A 10,736-nucleotide genomic window follows, 5' to 3' on the forward strand; every position below is an offset into this window, starting at 1 on the left:
TTTTTTTTGCAAATACAGTAAATATGAAAAAAAGATGCAAAATTCAGTTTATGTAAATATCAGAGAATTCATAGTACAGATATCTAAGATACTGACACTTCAGAAATTACACAAAGTCAGAGTGCTGAGTACAGAAAATTATCCAAAATGAAAGTTGGTAGATTAATAGAAGTGAAAAAATTTTTTGCAGTGGTGTATTTACATTCAAAGTACACTTTTATTTCAAAGAAATTACAGGTTTTTTGAAAAGTGAATAATGATGTAATTCAACTCTCAAATTCGTGTTTTCATTTCTATTCACATGTGAAAGAATGGGATCAACTGTTGCTGTATCAAAGATATGAGAGTTTTTTTTTTAGGTGGGCATTATTACCTTTTCTCTGGAAGAGTAAGAACATTAAAATGAAAGACACATAATGAAATCTAAGTGGAGAGGCTCTTCTGGTTAACTGATATTGAGTGATGCATGAGGTAGGTGTTCAGAGTAATATTCTGCATTAATAGTGAAAAAAATTCTTAATTTTTAGAAATTAGTATATCATTTTACTAATTTTACTTTTCTGTAGTAAAATGCAGTACATTTCAGAATTTTAGAATATGTATGAACTTTGATTTTTAAACATTTTAACTTTAAGACTATTGTGCATTCAATGAAGAATTATGCCACAAACATTCACCTATCCCACCTTAATAGTGTAGGTAAAAGGTGATGACAGCAATATACTATTTGGTTACATAGTGGACTAACATCTCTAGTAATCTTTTTTGCCAGTGGCTTTAAACTGCAAATAAGTTAAGGAATATTATTCTCATAGGTTTTACATTTTTTATTTTTTTGTTTAAATTTATTATTTTTCATGAGTACATAGTATGTTTTTACATTTATGCCATATATGGCATGTTTTGATATATGCAATATGCAATAATTGCATCAGGGTAAATGCAATATCCATTACTAGCATTTATCCTTTGTATTTTGAACTATTCAATTCTATACTTTCAGTCATTTTTAAATGTATAACTAAATTGTTGCTGCCTACAGGGTTATCTTTAGGGTCATAATAAAAATTGTTAAAGTATAAGTAAAATACATTTCTGAGTCCTGAATACTTTAAAAAAAATTGTTATATATTTTTCTTTTAACATGTGGCGTCACTGCCTGCAAATATGTAAGGACTTTTAGTTTTGATTTACATAGAGGTAAATGTACATATATATTGCTTGAAAGATAACCTTTAGCTGTAGGAAAATTGTAAAGTGTACTTGTGTATCTGTACCTATTTGCAGAAGAAAAGAGCAATATTAGAATAAAACAAATCATTTAAATAAGGTGACTAATTTACTAGAAAAAAAAAAACCTCAAATGCTAAAAACAAATCTAGACTGCTTTGCATTGAATTCATTACTGTAAAATATTATGGCTTATAGTTCAGAATCTCCCCATGCAAATGTTTTTACTTGCCTGGTACTCTTGGTACAGCCATGTATTTCTTTATTCTTATAATTTCTTTTAAACAGTTTATGAAGTATTATGAGTTGGTCAGGGATTATAACAGTGATTTTTATAAAATTTAGTAGTGCACAAAATAATTTTTAGGTGTAATTTTACTATTAGTGTATTAAGTTTTATTTGGTTAAAACATTCTTGTTTTTTTAATTGGAGAACCTTATGTAACCCTACTTTTTAAAAGTTATTTTACTTTTCATAATTGACATTAATCAATTTATTGATTGCACCAGTTTGTTGAGTCAGGTAAGTACTATGGAGGCATCATAAGTCATGCGGATACTTTTATATATAAACATAGCAGAAAAACATGACAGTGCTTGCTGTGTAACAGATGTTACATGGTAAGACATAACTGTTCTTCCTGAAGTTACTTTGTAACTTCAAGTCAGAAATGAAATGTATCAGTGGTAAAACAGTAACATTGATTCTTCATGTGGTGTGTACATTATTTCCAGGTGGCAAAGCTCAGTCATGCTGAATTTAAAGAGAAATTCTGGTTATTTTATTTTCTAATTATTTTCAGCTTTGTTTCTCATTATATGCATTCCAACAATCACAGCCCTTTTTTTTTTTTTTTTTTTTTTTTGCTACAGCTTTCTCACTGTTACAGTGAGCCAATATCACGCCACTGCACTCTAGCCTGGGTGACAGAGCAAGACTCTTTCTCAAAAACAAACCTTTTACTCATTTTTAATGGTTGTTTTTTATTGTATCATCATTTGAGTTACACACGCACATGTTTTGAGACAGTCTCACTCTTGCCCAGACTGGAGTGCAGTGGTGTGATCTTGGCTCACTGTAGCCTCTGCCTCCTGGGTTCAAGCAATTCTTCTGCCTCAGCCTCCCAAGTACCTGGGATTACAGGCATTGCAACCATGCCCGGCTAATTTTGGTATTTTCAGTAGAGGGATTTCATTATGTTGGCCAGGCTGGTCTCGAACTCTTGGCCTCCCAAAATGCTGGGATTACAGCATGAGCCACCACTCCTGGCCAAGTTTCTTTTTTTTTTTTTTAAATGAATGAATTGTCACATGTATGGTTTGCAAATATTTTGTCCCATTTTTTAGTTTTCTTGTCCTGTTGTATCAGATTTTTTGCAGCAGTTTTTATTAATAATTTGAAGTAATATGACATTTATTTTTCCTTTGATTCCCTGGGATGTTGAGGTTAAATCAAAAGTTACTGCCTAGACTGTTGTTATGGGGCCTTTATATTTTTAGTAGTAATTTCAGAGATTCAGCCCTTACCTTTAAGTATTGAAACTATTTCTAGTGGATTTTTAGATATGATATGAAATGAGGAGGGTCTCCTTTTATTGCTGTGCTTGTGGCTATAATTTTCTCAACACCATTTACTGAAGATACTCCCCCTAAGAAAGTATCACCTATATTTAAAATGAGTTAACTGTAAATACGTGGATATCTTTCCGTTTTCTCTTTACTGCTCTATTGGCATATGTGTCTGTTTTTATGCAAATACCATACTGTTTTGGTTACTATAGCTTTGTAGTGTATTTCAAATCAGGTAGGGTAATAAACTTCAGCTTATTTTTTTACCCCCTGCTTGACTGCTTTGTCCATACAGGATCTTTTATGGGGTACCGTATAAATTTTAGGTATGTATTTTTAAAATTTTTATTAAGTATGTCACTGGTATTTTGATAAAGGTTGTGTTATATCTGTAGATTATTTTGTGTTATACAGATATTTAACAATATTAATGCCAATTCATTAATGAGTATACAATTTTTTGTGTAATATTTAATTTCTTACTTTAAGGTTCTTTATAGTGTAATGTGTTTTAACTTTTTGGTTACCTTTATTGCAAAGTATAGTTATTGTAGATGAGATTGCTTTTTTCTTTTTTTTTTTTTTTTACACGGAGTCTCACTCTGTCGCCAGGCTAGAGTGCAGTGGCATGATCTCAACTCACTGCAGCCTTCGCCTCCTGGGTTCAAGTAATTCTCCTGCCTCAGCCTTCCAAGTAGATGGGATTACAGGCATGCACCACCACACCCAGCTCATTTTTGTATTTTTAGTAGAGAGATGGTTTCACCATGTTGCCCAGGCTGTTCTTGATCTCCTGATCTCCTGACCTTCTGACCTTGTGACCCACCTGCCTCAGCCTTTCAAAGTTCTGGGATTACAGGCATGAACCACCGTGCCTGGCCAGGATTGCTTTTTATTTCATTTTAAGATGGTTAATTGTTAGTGTATCGAAATGCTACTGATTTTCATGTTGATTTTGTATTCTGCAAGTTTAATAAACCTATTAGTTCTAGAATTCTTAGTGAGGTCTTAGGTTTTTCTACACTGAAGAGTATGTCTTCTGCAAACAGGGATAATCTAACTTTTTTTCCAAGCTGGATGCCTTTGATTTTATTATCTAAATTTTAGTACTAAGTTTAATAATACAAACAAGTGGGCATTCTTGTCGTGCTGCTTCTAGCTTTTACAGTAAAAGCTTAAAGTATTTCCTAGCTTAATATGTTGTTAGCCATGCATTTTTTTTGGTATATGTGGTGTATACTGGCTTGAAGTGCATTTGTCCTATACCTGTTTTGTTCAGAGATATTTATCATGAGATTATGTTGAATTTTGTCAAACATTTATTCTGTGCCTGTTTGTTTTATTTGAGACAAAGTGTCACTCTGTTGCCTATGCTGGAGTGCAGTGGTGTGATCTCGGCTCACTGCAACCTTCGCCTCCTGGGTTCAAGTGATTGTCCTGCCTCACCATCCCAAGAAGCTGGAATTACAGGTATCTGCCACCAGCCAGGCTAATTTTTGTACTTTTTAGAGATGGGGTTTCACCATGTTGGCCAGGCTGGTCTCAAACTCCTGACCTCAAGTGATCAGCCTGTGTTAGCCTCCAAAAGTACTGGAATTACAGGCCTGATCCACTGTTCCTCATCAATTTTGCATCTATTTAAATGTTAGTGTTATGAAATTACAACTAATCCCACATTAATAGAAAACATCCTCAGAGATTACTATGATGATATTTTGTATTTACGTGGGAGTAGATGTGATTTTTTTTTTTTTCTGTTCTATTTGGGTGTCAGTCTAAAAATGGGTATTGAAAACCTCTTTTATGCTTAATAATGGAGACAGAAAAAAAAAAAAAAGGGGAAGAAAATAAAAGCAGCCAACCAATATTTCATTTTCTATTATACATGCAAACCAGAAAACTTAGAGAAAATAAACTCCTGGATACACACAACCTTCCAAGATTGAACCAGGAAGAAACAGAAGTCTTGAACCAAGCAAAAATGTATAAAATATATAATAAAGTTGAATCAGTAATAAACCTACCAACCATAAAAAGCCCTGGATCAAAATCTACTTAAGACACAAGAAAAATATCTACAGTCCAGTATTCCTGGTAGACATTGAAACAAAAATCTTCCACAAAATACTAGGAAGCTGAGTTCATAAGCAAATCAAAAAGTTATTTTGGCACAATTATGTGAGCTTTATTTCATAAATACAAGGATGTCTTGTAGAAATTAAGTGTGATTCACCATGTAAAGATAATTAATTAAAAGCATTAAATCCCATGATTATCATAAGATGCAGAAAAAGCATTCAAGAAAATTTAATGTCCATAAAAATATTCTCAAGAAACTAGGCATTGAAGAAAAATAGCTCACAATAATAAGAGCCATCTATGGCTGATCCTTAGCCAATATACTGAACAGGCAAAAGCTGGATGGATTCTTTACAAGAATAGAAATTAGACAAGAATATCCACTCTAGGACTGTAGTTCCAGTACTTTGGGAGGCCAAGATGGGTGGATCATTTGAGGCCAGGGGATTGAGGCCAACCTGACCAACATAGCAAAACCCTGCCTCTACTAAAAATACCAAAAAAATTAGCTGGTTATGGTGGCACACACCTGTTATCCCAGCTACGCGGGCAGTCGAGGCAGGAGAGTTGCTTGAACCTGGGAGGCAGAGGTTGTAGTGAGCCGAGATAGCACCATTGCATTCCACACTTTTACAGCCTTTTCTTAATGGTAAATTCTTATGTCCACATTTTCCATATCTGCTTAGTGTCACTTTTTGGAAAGAACCTTTTATGTTCTGCTCTAGCCAACAGTCGTGGACCAAATGAGAACACATAGCTGAAAGAAATAAAAACAAATTATTCTACCTGTTAGACTAAGATGAATATGCCTTACTAATCTAAACTATAAAATCATACAAACCACATAAGATGGCAGAGCAAAATACCACAGGTTCTAATTCCTTCATAGACATATAAACATAACAAAAACATACCAATATATATCTGTGGAAAATTAATAATTGAGTGTGTGCAGTGCCCCACGTTTACACAATGCAAAGAGCCACAGAGAAGGAGAAGTCTGTGACATTTACCCAACACAGCTCTTTCTGTTCCCCAATATAAAGATATCCATACCGTTCAATGTAATCTACAGATTTAATGTTTTCCAAAATTCTCATTGCATTTTTGAAGAAATAGAAACAGCAACCCCAAAGGTATATAAAATCTCAAGAGACAACGAAGTAGCCAACAAACTTCAAAAAAAGGAACAATGTTGGAGGCCTAACAGTTCCCGATTTCAAAACATATTACAGAGCTACAGAATTAAAACTGCTTGGTATGAGTACAAATGTTAAGAAGTAGACTAATAAAATAGAATATAGCATATATTTAAACTTTCCAATATATGATCATACAGTCATTTTTGTACTCATATTATTGCAGCATTGTTAGTGAAAGCCAATAGGTAAAAGCAATGCAAATTTTTGTCACCATATCATTCAGTAAATATAATTTAAAATATCACTCAGTTTTCAAAAAGCAGAAAATATTGTAACAAAGATCAATCTTGATAACATTGTGCAAAATAAAATGAGCCAGCCACAGAAAAGATTATATAAGATATATGAAGCACTTACACTCTTAGAATCAGAAAACAGAATAGTGTTTGAAAACTGCCATGAAATCGAAAAAAAATGGTAGCTGTTTAATGTGTACTGAGATTTAGCTTTGCAAGATAAAAACATCCTAGGAATATGTTGCATGACATCAATATAATTAAGATGACTAAACAATATTTAAAAATACTTGATTATAAATTTTGTTACGTGTTTTCGACAGGTAAAAATAACTAGAAAAACAAGAGTTATGATACTTTTTAAATTACTTTCAAATCCAAAATTTTTTCTCTCAAGTAAAAATATAGATTCACAAATAAATAGATGTTGAAATTAGAATTTTTTTTGACTTCTCACCTAGACAAGACGAAACCATTCACAACAAACCAACACCACAAATATACAACTTATGACTGGTGTGAGGTGGCATACCCTAAAATAATAACTAACACAAAGCTAGAAAATTTAAACATGAAATGTAAAACTTATTGGACACCATCAAGTACATCAAAATATTCATAAAAGAAACCTTAGAAGAATTTTTTAAAAAAATCCAGAACTTTCTTGAAGACAAAAATGTCTGAGAACGTCCCAGATTTTGATGTAATAAAAAAACTAACCAATAATACTTATTTCAAAATTAACTTCAAAAACAAGAAAAAAATAAAGACTTTTCAAGATAAAAGGTGAGGAAGTATATCACCACTAGAACACTTCTACAGAAAATGTTACATGATGGTCAGGCACAGTGGCTCGTGCCTGTAATTCTACAGCTTTAGGAGGCCTAGGCAGTCAGATCACTTCAAAGCAGGAGTCAAAGATCATCCTGAGCAACACAGTAAGACACTGCATTTTTTAAAAATGCTAAAATGAGTCCATTATGAAAAATAAAATAATGGACACCATTATATAAACATTTATAAATATAAAGCTTTTTATTAAATGTAAATATATAGACACACATTCTTTACTATAATAATGATGGTGCCTAAAACCCTTAAACTTCTATAGAATATAAAAAATTAGGCCAGGCATAGTGGCTTACACCTGTAATCCCAGCACTTTGGGAGGCTGAGGCAGGTGAATTGCTTGAGGCCAGAAGTTTGAGACTAGTCTGGCCAACGTGGCAAAACCTTGTCTCTACCAAAAATACAAAAATTAGCTGGCTATTATGGTGTGTGCCTTTAATCCCAGCTACTTGGAAGGCTGAGACACAAGAATCATTTGAACCTGGGAGGCAGAAATTACAGTGAACCATGATCACACCATTGCACTCCAGCCTGAGCAACACAGTGAAACTCTGTCTCCAAAAAAAAAAAAAGGTAAAATGAAAAATATATTTAATATTAATATACACATAAAATATTTTAATATGACTGAAAAGTATAAACATGGAGTTTTTGTATTTAATTGAAGTCATTGTGAAATTTAAACGTAAAGATATTTGATGTAATCATTTGTTTTTCAAGATAAGGACAGTATATAATATATAAAAAATTGTTTTAAATAAAAACATGCATTAAAACAAAATGATAAAAATCATCTATAACAAGTAAAAGTAACTTCATTTATTTAAACAATAATTTTAAATGTAAATTAAACTACTTAATAGAAAGAAATGTAATTGTATGACTTTGGGAGGACAAGTGGGGCTTATGACTTGATCCCAGAAGTTTAAGGCAAGGCTGGGCAACATGACAAAATCCTATCGCTACAAAAAGTACCAAAAGAACTAGCTGAGTATGATGGTACTTACTTGTAGCTACTTGAGAGGTTGAAATAAAAGGATCATCTGAGTTTGGGAATTTGAGGCTGCAGAGAGCCATGATCACGTCATGGCAAACCACCTTAACTGACAGTATAACTGTATCTAAATGAATGAAAGAAGAAAATCCCTGAGTGGCTTGAGAAAAACAGCTTACAATATGCTGCCTTCAAGAGACTCATTTTAGGGGTGGCACAGTGGCTCACACTTAAAATCCCAGCACTGTGGGAGGCTGAGACCAGCCAAGTGTTAAAATCCTATCTCTACTAAAAAAACTAAAATGCAAAAGTTAGCCAGGTGTGGTGGTACACGCCTGTAATCCCAGCTACTTGGGAAACTGAGGCAGGAGAACTTCTTGAAACCGGGATACATGTTGCAGTGAGCCAGCCTCAGTGACAGAGCAAGGAAGACTGCATCTCAAAGACAAAACAAAAAACTATTATTAGCATTGAGTCAGATAGGCTGAAAGTATCAGAATGAAAAATACCTATATTCTAGGCAAATAGTAACCACAATTGGGTGAGAAAGTCATAATTACATTAAACACGCTTTAAGTCAAATACTAGCATGACACAAAAATGATATTATGTAATGCTAAAATGGGTGAATTTATCAAGAACCTATAACATATTTGTCTACCTATATGCACATGTATATACATTAGGGCTCCAAAATGTGTAAAACAAATATTGACAGAAGTTAAGAAATACATAGCAACATAATTGTAGAAATCAAGACCTCATTTTCAATAACAGAAAGTTCAGATAAAAAAATCATTAACAGAAAACTTAGACAACATTATAGACAGTATTTTACACACAGAGGAATACGTGACAATTTTTTCTTTTTTCTTTTTTTTTTTTTTTAATAATGATGAGGTTTCACCATGTTGGTCAGGCTGGTCTTGAACTCCTGACCTCAGGCGACCCACCCGCCTTGGCCTCCAAAGTGCTTGGATTACAGGCGTGAGCCACCAAGCCTGCCCGAGAGGATAATTTTTAAAGAAGAAACATTTATTTGGCTCACAGTTTGGTAGACTGTACAGCTAGTGCTCGACTTACGACCACGATTGGTTCCGACAGACCGGTTGTAACACGATTTGGTCGTAAGTTGAGTAGGCTATATGCACACGGAGATGGTAGTGCTGCTGGAAGCTGGTCCGCACTGTCCTATGCCCAGCTGGGCAACGTTTGCACTGCCAGACGTGGAGCAGTTGTGGCTAGCGATTGTGGTCGTGAAGTTGAATGGTCGTAAGTTGCATAGGTCGTAAATCGATCAATACCTGTACAAGAAGTATATGTCAGCAACTGCTTCTGGTGAGAGCCTCAGGAAGCTTACAATCATGATGGAAGACAGAGTAACTGGACATGTCACATGGTAAGAGACATGTCACATGGTAAGAGCAATTGTGGAGTAAAGAACCTAAGTTCTTTCAGTGAACCAGCTTTCATTTGAATTCAGTGTAAACTTTATTACCAAGGGAAGGATGGTCCCAAACTATTCATGAAAAATTTGCCCCCATGACCCAAACACCTCCCTATCAGGTCCCACATACAACACAGGATTACATTGCAGCATGAGGTCTGGAGAACATGGACATCCAAACCACATTACAGACCAACTAAGCTTAACAGATATGTATAAAACTTTCCAGTCAAAAGCAAGAGAATACAAAATTGTTTGTTTGTTTGTTTAGATACAGAGTGTCACTCTGTCACCCAGGCTGGAGTCCAGTGGAATGATCTTGGCTCATTGCAACCTCTGCCTCCCAGGTTCTAGCAGTTCTCCTACCTCAGCCTCCCGAGTAGCTGGAACTGTAGGCGCACGCTGTCATGCCCAGGTAATTTATTTTTTTTAGTAGAGACAGGGTTTCACCATGTTCTCCAGACTGGTCTCGAACTCCTGAGCTCACCAGCCTCAGCCTCCCAAAGTGCTAGAATTACAGGTGTGAGCCACCGTGCCCAGCCTACAAAATATTCTCATCTAGTGTATTCTGTTATGAATCATACCAAGCCTTATTAAATTTAAGAATACCAGCTAGGTGCAGTGGCTCATGCTTTAATCCCAACACTTTGGGAGATTAATGTGGGAGAATCACTGGGGCCAAAATGTGAGACCAGCCTGGGCAACAAAATGAGGTCCTGTACCCACAAATAATCAAAAAAAATTAGCAGGATGTGGTAGTGCATGTCCGTAGTCATAGCTACTCAGGAGGCTGAGTGGAAGGATCACTTGAGACCAGGAGGATGAGACTGAAGTGAGCCAAAATTATGCCACTGCACTTCAGCTGGGGTGACACAGTAAGATTCTGTCTCAAAACAACAATATATTTAAGAAGATTAAAATCATATACTGTTTTCTGGCCAAAACTGAATAAACCTAGGAATTAAAAGCAAAAGTAGAACCAGAAAATCTATATGAAAATAAAACACACGGCCGGGCACGGTGGCTCAAGCCTGTAATCCCAGCACTTTGGGAGGCCGAGGCGGGTGGATCACGAGGTCAAGAGATCGAGACCATCCTGGTCAACATGGTGAAAACCTGTCTCTACTAAA

This window comes from Cebus imitator, unplaced genomic scaffold (assembly GCF_001604975.1).
Source record: "Cebus imitator isolate Cc_AM_T3 unplaced genomic scaffold, Cebus_imitator-1.0 Scaffold581, whole genome shotgun sequence".
Classification (NCBI taxonomy): domain Eukaryota; kingdom Metazoa; phylum Chordata; class Mammalia; order Primates; family Cebidae; genus Cebus; species Cebus imitator.